The following is a 14,252-nucleotide window of genomic DNA, read 5'->3' on the forward strand; positions in this document are numbered from 1 at the left end:
AAATGTAGAAAATGTTTAATAAAGGTACAAGATTAATTTAAAAGGGTGATAGAACCCTAATAAAACATTTAGGTAGGTGTTGTAACCAAGATGTATTTTTACTCTAGGATAAGTTTGGCTCTTTTGATCAAAATTCCTGTGAATATATTTCTACTTGCCATTATAAAGATGCAGAGGGCTCTGTCCTTTGAATTTTTTCCCTTTGGTGCTTGAGTGATATTTAAGCACCCAGCATTCTGAAGTTGCTGTTTTGAAGTAATTTCATGCACTTTCCCAATTACTCCTGCTCCATCTCTCCCAATGTTGTCTTAAATCTTTGCACTCAAATTCAAGCACATCCTACTCCTCTTGTTCTGAGTGACATATGGGCAACACTTTAAAAAAGAAAAGCTCTCTAGAAAATCTAGAGAGGTACGAGCGATGGCCCTTCTCCCATATTAGGAGTTAGATTTTTAGTATTCATCAATAAATACTGATGAGAAGAAACTGCTCTACTTTTACCAACATTCTTCAGGAAATTTATTAAGATTTTTATTAGCCACAGTATCTTTGTCAGCTTGGAAACATATATGTTTGTGAATCACATTTATTTAGTCTTTAGGTAAGTATATGGATTTTGATGATTCTTTGCAGTTACTCCTATCTCTCTATGGGTTTCTTGCCCATAGGATGGGAACCAGTGCTCTAGGATTTGAAAATTAAGGTAGATACTGTTCACACTGGCAAATATTTAAGATGAATATTAAACGTGTATACTAAAATGTTTATTGGTAAGTTATTCATTAAATGGGAAGATATACTAGATGAAGTAAATAATTAAATTGCAAGCACAAGCAAATTAAATTTGAGATTTGGGAATGGTCTGTCATATACTTTTAAAGCAAATATCATACTGATAATGGAAGGACACGTGTCTTGTGGAGCTCAGTATCAGGAACAATATAGTTGGTCCTGCAGGGGACTAAACATGAGAACGGAAAGTCATTAGGAACATGAGCAGCCTCATTCCACTGTTCCAGGGACCTTATAATTTCTTTCTGTGTATTTATTTTATTTTCTTTTTGAGGACCGTCTGTCTGGCTGTTTGTATGTCGGCAGATATGTCTGCTCTAGACTTAGATACTTGCTTTAAGAATCCGAAAGAGATTGCATTATCTAATTGTCATTTATATCTAAAATTAAACAAACCATGAAGTTAGACATAGCTAAGATAACCACAGCTTTATTTCAGGTTAATTGCTTTTCTTAGATTGTTTTTATCAAGTGACAGCTAAAGAAAAGTCATCATTTGATGACACTAAGTATTAGTGCATTGTGATTGCGTTTCACAATATTAAGTGTTAGAAAGAACTATTAGACCTTAAGTCTTTATAGAATGTGTCTGGAAGACACAGGGAGAGAAACTTTTAATGTTTCTACTGTAGTCTTTAGAGTTGCTTTTTTCACATCTTATTGCAGTTTACTATGTAATTTGGCAACAGCTATCAACATAGAGATTATATGTAATTACAGTGTACCCTTGAACAACTCAGGGGTTGGGAGTGCTGACCCCCACGCAGTTGAAAATCCATGTATAAGCTTTGACTCCTCAAAAGCTTAACCACTCATAGCCTGTTGACCAGAAGCCCTACCAATAGCATAAACAATTAACACATATTTGTATATGTACTATATGCTATATTCTTACAATACAATAAGCTAGAGAAAAGAAAATATTATTAAGAAAACCCTAAGAAAGAGCAAATATATTTATTGTTCATGAAGCGGAAGTGGGCCATCTTAAAGGTCTTCATCCTCATTGTCTTGGTGTTGAGTAGGCTCAGGAGGAGGAACAAGAGGAGAGGTTGGTCTTGCTGTCTTGAAGTGGCAGAGGCAGAAGAAAATCTGTGTATAAGTGGACCTGCACAGTTCACACTCATGTTGTTCAAGGGTCAGCTGTATACATTTTTTTCTTAGAGGTAATCTGTTATTTGGGAATCAGGAAGAAAGTTTTAAAATTAATTTTTTAAAAATAAGTTCAGGTTATAACATTTAAGAAGTTTATCTTGTTTTTTCAGACTTGCAGAAAATACTTTAGAAATGCTGACTCTAAAATTTATCTTTCATATGTTGCTGGTAGGAATGTAAAATGATATAACCACTCTGGAAATTAGTTTGGTAATTTCTCGAAAAGTTAAACGTACATTTGACACACAATCCAGCAATTGCACTCCTGAGCCTTTATCCTAGAGAAATAAAAACGTTCACAAAAAAACCTGTACATGAATGCTCTTAGAAGCCTTGTTTATAATAGCTAAAAACCAGAAACAACTCACATGTCCTTCAGTGGGTGAATGGTTAAATTAAATGTGATAGTCTTGCGGTAGAACACCACCATCAAAAAAAGAAACAAACTGTTGGTTCATGCAGCAACTTGGTTGGAGTTTAAGGGCATTGTATTGAGTGAAAAAAGCCAGTCTCAGAGATTGTATGATTCCATTTATATAGGATTCTCAAAATGACAAAATTATAGAAATGCAGAACAGACCGGTTTTGCTGGGGTTAGGGCTGACTTTCTTTGAGATGATAGAACAGTTCAGTGTCTTGTTTATGGTGATGGTTACATGAATCTGTACACATGACACAATGTCCTAGAATTAGACACACAAAAGAATGTAAAAGCTGACATTTCAATAAGTAGTTCAGTGATGAATATTGTATTAGTGTCACTTTCCTGCTTTTGATAATTGCACAGTGCTTGTCCATTTTATGGCTGTATCACATTTAACCATTTACCCATGGAAGGCCATGTGGGTTGTTTCTGGTTTTTGGTGATTGCAGGTAAAGCTGCTATGAACATTAATGTACAGGTTCTTTTGTGACTGTAAGTTTTAATTGTTCTAGAATAAATATCTAGAAGTTCAACTGCTGGGTCATATAGTGATGAAATCTTGAGCCCTCTTATTCTGTCCCAGGTGGGGTGTAAATCATCCCTTTGTCCAGCATATCCACACTGTATATACTACCCACCAGGTAGTTAGTCACTCTTGGTTATCAGATTGACTGTCTGGTGTCTTGGTGCTTGTGTTTGAGAATCCCTTATTGTACTTAGTAGTGACCCCAAGTGCAAGACTAGTGATGCTGGCATTTTTTTTTTTTTTTTTTTTTTTTTTTTTTGAGGCAGGTCTCTTATCTTGTCCCCCAGGCTGGAGTGCAATGGTGATCTCAGCTCACTGCAACCTCCGCCTCCCAGGGTCAAGCGATTCTCTTGCCTCAGCCTCCCTAGTAGCTGGGTCACAGGCGCCTGCTGCCACGCCCCGCAAATTTTTGCATTTTAAGTAGAGACGGGGTTTCACCATGTTGGCCAGGCTGGTCTCGAACTCCTGACTTCAGGTGATCCGCCTGCCTCTGCCTCCCAAAGTGCTAGGACTGCAGGGAGTGAGCCACTGCATCCGGCCGCTGACATATTGTTATAATTACTCTTAGTATTGTTGTTAATCTCTTAACTGGCTCCAATTTATAAATTAAGCTTCATCATAAGTATGTCTATCTAATGTATGTATAGGAAAAAACGTATTTATGTAGGGTTCGATACTCTCCATACTCTCCACCATTTAAGGTATCCACTGAGAGCTTTGGAATGTATCCCTCACAGATGAAGGGGGTGTTGCTGTGTTTGAGAGATACAGTTTCTCCACAACCTCACTACCATTTGGTATTGGTGATATTTTTTGTGCGTACTGGTATCTTGTCATGGCTTTAATTTGCATCCTAATGGCTGATGATTTCATGTGCTTATTTGCCATTCATATTTTTTTTGGTGATTTGTCTGTTCAAGTCTTTTACCCGTTTTGTGATTGGTTTGTTTTCTTACTGATTTTAGAGCATTCTTTATATGTTGTGTATACAAAATCCTTTGCCAAATATATGATTTGTAAATATATTCTCTCAGTCTCTGGCTTGTCTTTTCATTCTCTTACAGTGTCTTTAGCAGCAAAAGAGTTTTAAATTTTGTTAAAGTCCAACTTCTCAATATATGGATCGTGTTTTTAGTGCCTATCTTAGAACTCTCTGCCTAACTCTAGGTCAGGAGGATGTTCTCATTTTTTCTTCTAACTGTTTTACCCTTATATGTCTTACATTTAGATCCGTGATCCTTTTTGGTTTCATTTTTGCACAGGATGTGAGCTTTAGATCTTGGTACATTTTTCTTTTCCTTTTGTCCATGGATGTCCAGTTGTTCCAAAACCATTTGTTGAAAAGTCTACCCTTTCTCCATTCAATAAGTTTTAAAAATCAAAAATCAGTTGGCCATATACTGTAAATTAGGTATCAAAACAAAGACAGGAAGAAATGAATGAGCAATTAACTATTAATAAATACAGGTTTATTGAAGGTATAACATGGCTGGAGTCTGGAAAAAGTGGGAAAACATTTTAGAGAATAACATGGGCAAAGATCTGTTCTAGAGAAAATAAGAACTGGCTGTTTTTGGGAGTCATGCAAGTGAAGGGAAGTAGTGAAGTAAAGGAAGGATCATTGGTTTGTGAAAAAGAAAGAGTATATAAACTTCTGGCTAGATTGAAGCATTTGTAATCAGTTTCATTGGCTATTGGAAGGTGCTGTATATTCTTAATCAGGAAAATTGTATGATAGAAATGGTATTAAAGAGAAGTTGTTTTAGGACCATTTGTGGCAGTGATACGTTGGTAGGAAGAACAGGATATAATCATGACCCTTGACTTACTACTTTGTTTTACAAATATCTGCCAGAAAGCTAAAAAAGTGGTGTTACTTCAGAATGTTATAAATTCCTAGTATTTTCTAGAAGGCAGTGCTGGATTTCAAACTTTTGCTACTGTCCTCAGTGATGGATATGGCGAAGTCAGCAGGACTTCCAAACTGTTTCGTATTTATGCTACTGTTATTAAGTTGTACATTTGGGAAAAAGAGTAGTTTCCGTTGGCTCATTATTGATGTGGGTGACATTTCTTACCAGGCCTGAAAAGAGTCCAAGCGTTGAGCAACTGAAATGATAAAAACATGAAGAGTTCATAAATCGGTCCAATGAGGAAAAGTTAATGGGATCAGATTTATTTATCATGGCAAAGAGGAGACTCAGGGGTTATTTAATCAGTATGTCCTGATACTTGTATGTGAAGAACTATACAGAGAATGATGATGACCAGCTGTTCTTCAAAATCCTGAGGACTGCATAAGAACAAATGGCTCAAATTGCAGCTTTAAGGTTTTGGTCTTAGGGAAGAATTTCCGGACAGTAAAGACATTATATATTTCATGTGAGATATTAAAGGATACACTAGAAACCTAGATGTAGTATAGGAACATTTTGCTTGTAGTCAGGGGGATGTGAAAGATAACAGATCTATGTTTTTGCCCTCGAGTCCTATTAAATTCATGAGCAAAAGTACTCACTTTCCATTTTGTTAGTGCCTACTTCAGTTGTTAGTTTCTTTCTCCATGCAAATTATACCCTTCCTGTCCCCCGCCGTTTATCTGTGGGGATCTCTTTGGTTTCTGCTTTCTTTTGTGCATTTAAAAGATTATCATGGCTGTAGATTAGACTTAAGTCGTTTTAAAAATAATCAGTCAACAAATAGAACCTGTATAGTGTCGAACTACTAGAAATCAATGCATTTCTGTTTCTATTTAGAACATGGAAAAATGTATCATTCCATTAAGAAAAAAATCAGTGATGACTTGTTGAGGCAAGGATTTTACAGTGTAAGAGGTTACCATTGACACATGTTAATGAAAGAAGGGCAGTGTTAAAAGCTTTCATGCAACAACTGACATGTTTTTAAAGTACCTGTTCTGTTTGATTTAACTTCCTTATTGTGATTCTTTTCTACTTGTCTAGATCTTTTTTTCCACTGAAATGTTGAGATTGACCAAGAATATTTCACTTGTGATTTGCAGCCCTTCAGTATTATCACAGAGAATTTTTCTTTTTTTTTTTTCTGCAGAAGAGCAAGCTCTTATAGTTCTATGCAAGCTGCCCATTTAAAACTATCATTGCTTGGCACCTATGCCCTAGTGACAGTTTGACCAACATGTGAGCAGGCATACTGCCATCCTGACAGATGGGCGTGAGTATAGGCAGCCAAGAAACCATGTATCTGCATCTAGTGTATTTGTTAAGGGCAGGATTCCCAGTCAGGGATGTTCAAACGTCTGTCCATCCTGAGCTTTCACGCCTATGGATAAAGGGATGTCATCATTAATCCCATCCTCCATGGGTATATAAGAGCTTCTTGGCTCTTACAGAAGTAGGCAATTGGGGACAATCAGGATAATTGTTCTCTTCTTCATCACAGGACTACTTCAAATAATCCTTTCCTCTTTCTCCTAGCCAGCTAGGTTTACAGTGAGTACAAACCTGTTCAGACATTGTCCTGATACTTGTGGAATATGTGCTTGTTCATTTCTTTTCCAGAGTGTGAAAGCTTTGAAAGTCATTTGATGTTTATGCTTTGGACAGTGACATATAAAATTGGGTCAGGTAGATCTAGTTCAAATATTGACTGCTGTGTGACATTAGAGCAATTCAATTTAGCATCAAATCAAGGTAAAGTAATACCTATCTTAGAGTTGTTGAGAGAATTAACTGCAAACTGTATACATGAGTCATTTGGTGTAATGTCTGGCCCACAGTAAGTGTTCAATAAATGTTTGTCATCATCATCATTTTCACTTTGATATACCTGAAGGTATTTTTCTCTGGAGAGGTATCTGAAACAAAACTTTTTTCAATTCACTCTCACTTCCCATCATTCCCCTCCCTCCCTCCCTCCCTTCCTCCCTCCCTCCCTCCCTCCCTCCCTTCCTCCCTTCCTCCCTTCCTTCCCTCCTTCCCTCCTTCCCTTCCTCTCGCTCTGTCAACCAGGCTGGAGTGCAGTGGTGCGATCATAGCTCACTGCCACCTTGATTTCCTGGGAGCAAATGATCCTCCTCCTGAGTAGCTGGAATGACAAGCCACCATTCCTGGCCCACCATTCTGGTGACATCATCACATGGTCTGGTCTATGACGAAATGCCTCCAACGACAGAGAACTCACTATCTCTAGGGCAGAATTTCTCAACCATGGGACTGTTGACATTTTACATGGGTCACTGTTTGTTCTCTGCACTGTGGGATGTTTAGTAGCATCTCTGGCTACAGAGACAGAATCATCTCTGGTTGAGAACCACTGCTCTAGAGACAGCCTATCCTATTTTTATTAAAGTTTTGACCGTTAGAAAGTTCTTTCTTACATTGAGTGGAAGTCTACTTAATTTCTTCTACTCACTTCTGCCTTTTGGAGAAATGTGGAACAGGCTGAATCCCTCTTCCACGTAACATCCTTTCAAATATGTGAAAATAGTCATCAAGTATTCTCAGTCTTTTTGATTTGAAACATCTCCAGTTCATTAGCTATTCCTTACATGGCATGGTTTCATGTCAGTTTACCACATTGGTGGCTTTCCTCTTTTTAAAAAAATTTCATTTTAAACTGTAGTGCTTTGAATTGAATTCTGTGCTCCAGACATGGCTTGATACGTGAGAAATAGAGTTGTATCTCTTGTTCTAGATACAACACTTTTCTTCTGTGAGTTAAGGGAAGAATATCACCTTCCTTCTTCTACATAATTTTATTAATATTAGCTATATCCTTTTGTGACCACATCATACATTGAACGTAAAGTTGAATAAAATCCCTGCATCTGTCTAAGCTATGTCTTTTCATCCTGTTTGTATGCATTAGTTTTGGGGTCCAACCATGGGAGCTTATGTTTGTCTTGTTAAATTTCTTTTTATTGAATTTAGCTAACTGCAACTTTTAAAGATATTTTGGAATCCTAGTTCTTGGTTTAATTGGAAGTTTCTAGCCTAAAAGAACATGTATGTGATGATGCTATGCACTGAGATTGGAAATACAAGAGAAAGAAATCACTCTCTCTCTCTGTCTCTCTCTTTCTCTCTCTCTCTCTCTGTCTCTCCCTCTCTCTCTCTCTCTGTCTCTCTCTCTCCCTCACTCTCTCCCTCTCTCCATCTCTCTCTCTCTCTCTCTGTGTGTGTGTGTGTGTGTGTGTGTGTGTGTGTGTGTGTGTGCATGTGATTGAAAAGAGATTGAGTATGGAAGCCTGGGTAATACCAATATTAAGAGGCAGCTGGGCAGAAAGGAAGTAAGAAAGGAGACCAAGAAGTGGTGGTCAAAAAGTTGGGATGAAAATAATAAGAGTATCTTGTAATGCTGGAGTGACTCTGTGTTAAGTACTGTGGTAGGTATTTGAATAAAAAATGAATAGGACATGGTCCCTGCTTTCTGCCCCTGTTTTTGTTTAATTGTTCAGTTTATGGAACTGCCTAGTCAGTCATTCCTGAAGACTTGGAAGTCATCCTTTATTTCTCCCTCATACCGTTGCCTCTTTGGGTTACCAAGTTCCATTGATTAAAAAAATTTTTTTGAAGTGTAACAAAAAGGTGCACAAGCATCAAGCTCAATTATTTTTAAAGTTTTACAAAGTGAACACCCTGTAATCACTACTACCCAGATCAAGATACTCATTTTCTAGCACTCCAGAAGCCCAGATTATGTGGGGATATCTTGCAGACAGTAGTTACTCCCACCCAAGGTAAACACGATTCTGACTTACATAACTATATTTTTACCTGGTTTTGAACTCATGTGTAAATGGAATAATGCCCTCTGGACTTTTTTTTTTTTTTTTGCTTGACTTCTTTTACTCGATGTTGTGTCTGAGATTCATTCATGTTGTTGCATGTAGTTTGTTATTTTTAAAAATAGCTCTGTAGTTGTGGTTATCTATCCCTGCATAACACACTAGTTTTGATTATTGGTTATTGCATAACACACCACTCCAAACTTAGTGGTGTAAAATAACAACCATTTTATTATGCTCACGGATTCTGTGGATTGGGAATTTGGTGGTTATGGCTTATCACTGCCCTACAATGCTTGGGGTCTAGAATCATTTAGAGGCTTCTCCACTTTCGTGTATGGTACCTTGACTAGAACGTCTAGAAGACTGAGATCATCTGATACTATTGACCAAACCTACATGTGGGGTCAGGAGGTTTTGGCTTTTCACAGCATGTTGGCTGAGTACCTTGACTAGAACGTCTAGAAGACTGGGATCATCTGATACTATTGACCAAACCTACATGTGGGGTCAGGAGGTTTTGGCTTTTCACAGCATGTTGGCTGAGTGTCCAGAGGAAGCTTCCTGAGAGTGGCTTATCTTCAGAAGTCATATTATCTCACCTCCACCATACTCTATTGGTTGACAAAGACACAGCCTGCCTGGATTGAAGGGGAGGGGACATAGACCTCATGTCTTTATGAGAGGTGTGTCAAAGAATTTGTGGTCATTTTTTAAAACTACCACAAATTACATAGCAAAATTCATTTATTCATTCCATTTTAGGTATTTGAATAGTTTCTATTTTGAGGCAGTTATGAACAATGTTGCTATAATCATATACATATGTATATGTATGTATCTTTTGGCATACTTTTATATTCATTTTGGTTGGGTATATATGTAGGAGTAGAATTCCTGGTCAAAATGTATATGCATCTAGCTTGCTTGCTTGCTTGCTTTTTTTTTTTTTTTTTCTGAAACGAAGTCTCCCTTTGTCATGCAGGCTGGAGTGCAGTGGTATGATCTTGTCTTACTGCAACCTCTGCCTCCCAGGTTCAAGTGATTCTCCTGCCTCAGTCTCACAAATAGCTGGGATTATAGGCGCCTGCCACCACGCCTGGCTCCTTTTTGTATTTTTAGTAGAGACAGGGTTTCTCCATGTTGGCCAGACTGGTCTCCAACTCCTGACCTCAAGTGATCTACCTGCTTTGGCCTCCCTAAGTGCTGGGGTTACAGGTGTAAGCCACTGTACCTGGCCACGTGTCTAGTTTTAATAGACACTGCCAAACTGTTTTTCATCCTTGTTGTACCTATTTATACTTTTACCAACATATGAAAGTTCCGGTTACTCTGCAGCTTTGCTTCCCTTGATATTGTCAGTTAAATATTACAAAAAATTAATCACTAGTGGCTGTATAGAAGATCTTAGTGTGGTTTTCATGGGCATTTCTCTAATCACTGATAATTTGAGCACTTCTTCATATGCTTGTTGGCCATTTGGATACCCTCTGTTATAAAGTTCCTGTTCAAGTCTTTTGTCCATTTTCAACAGATTGGGTTGTCTTTTTTCTTATTGAAATGTGGAGTTTATAAGGTATCTGGATATGAATCCTTTGTCGAATATGTGAATTATAAAAATATCTTCCTGTCTTACAGCTTGTCATTTCACTCTCATAAAGTTTTTGATGAACTGAAATTCTAAATTTTAATCAATTCCAATGTATCCATCTTTTCCTTTATGGGTAGTGTTTTTTTGTGTTTAAGAAGTTTTTGCTACTCCAGGGTGATGAAGCTGTTTTCTTATGTTATCTTCTAGAAGCTTTAGTATTTTGCCTTTCAGATTTAGGTCAAAGTCCCCAGGAATTTGTTTGTGTGTTATGAGGTAGGGATCAAGCCTTCTTTTACTTTTTTCATATGGTTATCTATACAAGTAGTAGCAGGTGGCATTGGGTCTGGTGGACACAAGCCTGGGAGTTAGGATTCCAGTATTCTCCACCTTAGATTTCCTTTAATGAGCCTTCTGCACTTGGGCATATTCTTAAATCCCTCTTGACTCAGCTTCATATGTGAAATGAAGGATTTGAATGGAATGTTTTCTGATTTTCATTCTGACTGTGGTTTGCTAGATCTCTACCTACTTTTGTAGTTGTATTGAGGCTTGTTAGAATCTTCTTATATCTGGATTGTGTTATCTAAAATATTCATAACATCTCCCAGCTTTATGTTGTTCCCAGTTCGAATGTGCCATCTAGAACTTAGCTGCTGATGAAAGATAGTTTTATTGATCACGTTGGCAAGTCCAAGATCACCTGTTCTTCTGATTTTTTTTTTTTTTTAATTTTTTTTGAGATGGAGTCTCACTCTGTCGATAGTGCAGTGGCGCTATCTCGGCTCACTGCAACCTTCGCCTCCTGGGTTCAAGCGGTTCTCCCACCTCAGCCTCCCAAGTAGCTGGGATTACAGGCGCACGCCACCACGCCCAGCTAATTTTTTGAATTTTTAGTGGAGATGGGATCTCACCATGTTGGCCAGGCTGGTCTTGAACTCCTGACCTCAAGTGATCCACTCACCTTGGCCTCCCAAAGTGCAGGGATTACAGGTGTGAGCCACCGCGCCCAGCCTCTGATCTTAAATGTACTGTGTCCCTTGCCAGGAGCTCATCATGCTTTCTTTAGTAAGTCATGGTAGAAGACACCAATTCCATTAACAAAAAAATTAGCTATCTCCTACAGAAAGGAGCAAATTCCATTTTTGAAAGTCATCTGCACATACTATTCATCTTACTTGTCCCTACCTTCAGTTTTGTACTTGAACTTTTAAGAATCACATACACAGCATAGAGTTTCATGAATCAGCAGAAATCATTCAAGATCAGTGAGTTGTAGTCTTGGCAAATTCTCTCTTCCATCTTGGAAAGTGGCATACGTTCCAAATTACTGTGTAATATGTTTGTGTCTCTAAGAAGAGTGAGTCAGGAACTACCCTGGATGACAGAACAGAAAATCTACCATTTGCTGGTTTCTTTATGTTCTTAGTGGCCTGCTTTGAGGTGCTTTTAACCCTTCTTTGAAAAGATTTAGTTTAGTTTCCACAGAACGCTATAATCCAGTGTAGCTATTTTTCTTTGTTATCCTTGCTATCACATTTTCCCTCTCATTAACCTTTTTTTTTTTTAAAGCAAACAGCTTTAGTGAGATATAACTTACATACCATACAATTCATTCATTAAAAGGTATAATTCAGTAGCTTTTAGTGTATGCACAGGACTGTAACCATCACCATAATCTAATTTTAGAATGCTTTCATCAGTACTAAAACCCCCTACTCATTAACAGTCATTCTCCATTCCCTACCTGATCTCTAAGAAACCACGAATAGTTTTGTCTATAAATTTATCAATTCTGGAAATTTTACATAATTGGAATCATACAATATGTAGTGTTTTGTGACCGGTTTCTTAACATGTGTTCAGGGTTCATCCCTGTTGTATGTGTGTTAATACTTTATTTCTTTTTATTGCTGAATAATATTCCATTGTATAGATGTACCAGATTTGATTTATCCATTCATCAGTTGAAGGACTTTGGGGTTGCTTTTACTTTTTGACTATTATGATTAGTGCTGCTATGGACATTTATATACAAGTTGTTGTGTGGGTATGTGTTTTCATTTCTCTTGAGTATACCTAGGTAATTCTTTAAGTTTTTTAGGGACTACCAAACTTTCCCAAAGTGGCTGTATTGTTTTATATTCTTACTAACAATATGTATGGATTCAGATCTCTCTAGATCCTACCAAAACTTGTTACTGTCTTTTTGTTTATAGATGTCCTAGTGGGTAGGAAGTGGTATCTCGTTGTGGTCTTAACTTTCATTTCCCTAACAACTAATGATACTGAGTATCTTTTTGTTTGCTTGTTGGCCATTTGTTTATCTGTTTTGGAGAAATGTCTGTCCAAATCCTTTACCCATTTTTAAACTGGCTTAGTTGTCTTTTTGAGTTCATTAACCTTTTAATGTTCACTCTAATTTACTTTTAACTCAAAATGTTTTTTCTTTTTCTTCCTTTGTTCAGAGACTGTTTGTTCTGTATTAAGCAGGATGGTTAAGAGGGTTTTCAAGCCGTTTTACATTTTCTTGGCAACAGGTTCCATTAGCAACATACATACATGTGGATTACTTTAGATTGGAAAATGTACATCTACTGGTTATTGGAATAGATCATTTGTGGTTCATACTGATTATATTAATAAAATGAACTCTGCTCCTTTCCCTACAAACCAGTAGGTAAAATGCTTGGCTTTGACTTTAATCCTAGCCTTTCATTTTACAGGTAAGGAAAAAAGACCTGGAGAAGTTGGGTCTTGTCTTAAGTTCACAACAGGTAGACCTGGACCATGACTTTAACTCAGCCCATTCTTAAGAACTATCAGTTGGTTTCACATCATGTGGCAGATATGTTAGATTGAAGGGATACCAAGGTAAGACAGGGTCCCTGATTTGGCGATCCTCACAAACTGTGTCACAAGAGATTGACATATACATAACTAATGGTAATACAGTATCACAATTGCTGTGAATTGTGAACAAGGGTGTGTAGTCAGTCCAGTGCTCTTAACACTGCTCGGTGCTGACTGGGATTTTCACCTTACTTTCTTTTGCATATAGGCAGAATTAGATTCTTGAGTAGTTGATTTTGTTTGGTCATTTAGTAAGAAATGATAACACAAATGCCATCATTCAAACCCTGAGATTACAGAAGAAACAGACTTTAGAATCTTCAGGGTTTTGGACTAGAATCTAGAAGATAGTCTCATTAAGTGCATATTTTATATGTATTATTTTCTTAGCTTTTTTCATATATTCTTCAGTGGCTTATACATCAAGTTTTTTTCAGCTGAATTTGTGTTAGTATATTAAAAAATCAAAACTTTTCGGAAGACGTTTTATTTACATCAGTGATTTATTTCATTACTACGTTTGTCCTTTGGATTTTTGGAAGTCATATTTCTTTTCACTTGACAGAGTTAGGCCATGGGATATGTATTTATAGTAACGTGTGAGTATGTTTAGGTTTGATCTTTTATACTATTTTTATGGCATTTATATTTATGGCTGTGTTATTAGTCATTAAAGCAAATATTTTTCCACCTTAAGACTTCTTGTTTTGCACATGATTTATTCTGCAGTATGTGCTGTCTTTTAATTAGCAAAAAGGCATTTTTACAAAAATTACACTTTCCTTGCAACTTACTGGTTGTAAGGCCATGGACAAATTATTTAATTTCCCTTATCCTTGGTTTCCTTATATAATGATACAGTCAGTATCATTATACCTTTGTTTTATGGTTATCCTAAGAATTAGAGATAATGTGTTTAAATTACCCAGCATATAGCTTGCCATATAGATGCTTGAATATTGATGGTATTAATTGTAATATATTAGTTCATTTATACATAAGAGCTATAAATTCTAGTTAATGGGTAATCGATTCTTTGTGGTATAGATTACTCATTTAGGATTAATTGAGCAAAAATAAGTGATCATATTAATGTAAGAACTTGATATCAGTATTCATTTTCAGTTACTTGTCTTTTAGAGACTGT

At 37.0% G+C, this 14,252-nt stretch overlaps 1 protein-coding gene and 1 long non-coding RNA gene across 4 annotated transcripts in view; one reads left to right on the top strand and one right to left on the bottom strand.

The window, feature by feature from the left end:
- Nucleotides 1-14,252, top strand: part of VRK1 (VRK serine/threonine kinase 1) — an 84,320-nt gene that overhangs the window by 2,749 nt on the left and 67,319 nt on the right. The window lies entirely within an intron of this gene.
- On the bottom strand, nucleotides 4,134-5,502 carry LOC129526543 (uncharacterized). Its single transcript, XR_008671217.2, has 3 exons — nucleotides 5,416-5,502; nucleotides 4,976-5,006; nucleotides 4,134-4,297 (listed from the first exon to the last, which is right to left on the bottom strand). It is a non-coding gene; the product is annotated as an uncharacterized lncRNA (long non-coding RNA).

Source organism: Gorilla gorilla, chromosome 15 (assembly GCF_029281585.2).
Source record: "Gorilla gorilla gorilla isolate KB3781 chromosome 15, NHGRI_mGorGor1-v2.1_pri, whole genome shotgun sequence".
NCBI classification, from domain to species: domain Eukaryota; kingdom Metazoa; phylum Chordata; class Mammalia; order Primates; family Hominidae; genus Gorilla; species Gorilla gorilla.